The following is a 989-nucleotide window of genomic DNA, read 5'->3' as shown; positions in this document are numbered from 1 at the left end:
AACATAACTTCGTGGACAAATAGTGTAAAAATCAAGACGTTGCACTACGTTAATATTTCCGTTCCATAATGTTAACAGAGACATTGCTGAAAATGCAACATCGTGAGGTTTTACGGTTAAGGAAGCAGCTCAGTTAAAAAAAAAAACTGGAGAAGAAGTAACGGTGTTAGAAGAGGAACGAGAGAGCGAGAAGGAGGGCAGGCTCTTGGAACTCAGGAACAATGCGCGAATAAAACTCCCCCGAGGACACGATGGGAGGACAAGACGTCAGACGCGAGGACAACACGGAGAGGACAGGAAAACAACTCGAGGCCTGCCCACCGTGCGAGTTGTGAGGGCAGGGACAAGGAGGACGAGGGGAATGGGACGGGGAGGGGGGAGGAGAAGGAGAAGGAGGAGGAGAAGGGGGAGCAGTTGGAGGAGGAGGAGGAAGAGGAGGAGGGAGGGGAGGAGGAGAAGAAGAATGAGCAGCAGCAGCATAACAGCAAGCATAACAACCTCTGCAGGGGCGTTCGTTACGTGTGATCTGTGTAACGCGAAACCACGACGTATTATTGACCCTTGAAATGATAGACCACAAGCGAAAACAAAAAAGCATAATATTAAACCTCTTACAACGCGCTGCTCTACCAAAGATGACATAAGAGGATGACAGTAAAAGTAGTGACCGAGTAAGCTTGAGAAGTGCAAAAACTAACCGACATTAATACAGATGGTCGGTGAATATATCATAAAGAAACTCAGCAAATAGATACAGATGGTCGCTGAAATCACGTATAATGAAACAGTTTGTTATAGAAGAGAGAAAGTAGAGGAAAATTACTCTACTTGAACATATCCTCACGAAAACGCACACATTCAATCTCTCAAACGAGCCCCACGCCTAGAGCACAGAGGAGTACGCTAAAGAGGCCATTATCTTGTTCCTCATACCACCCTTTAGGTTTTTTAACACTTAAAGGTCGGTATTGTAAGACACTTTCTCTTCT

The sequence above is a fragment of the Eriocheir sinensis genome, chromosome 1 (assembly GCF_024679095.1).
Source record: "Eriocheir sinensis breed Jianghai 21 chromosome 1, ASM2467909v1, whole genome shotgun sequence".
Lineage (NCBI taxonomy): Eukaryota > Metazoa > Arthropoda > Malacostraca > Decapoda > Varunidae > Eriocheir > Eriocheir sinensis.
The sequence above is the reverse complement of the archived record's forward strand: the minus strand, read 5'-3'. Positions refer to the sequence as shown.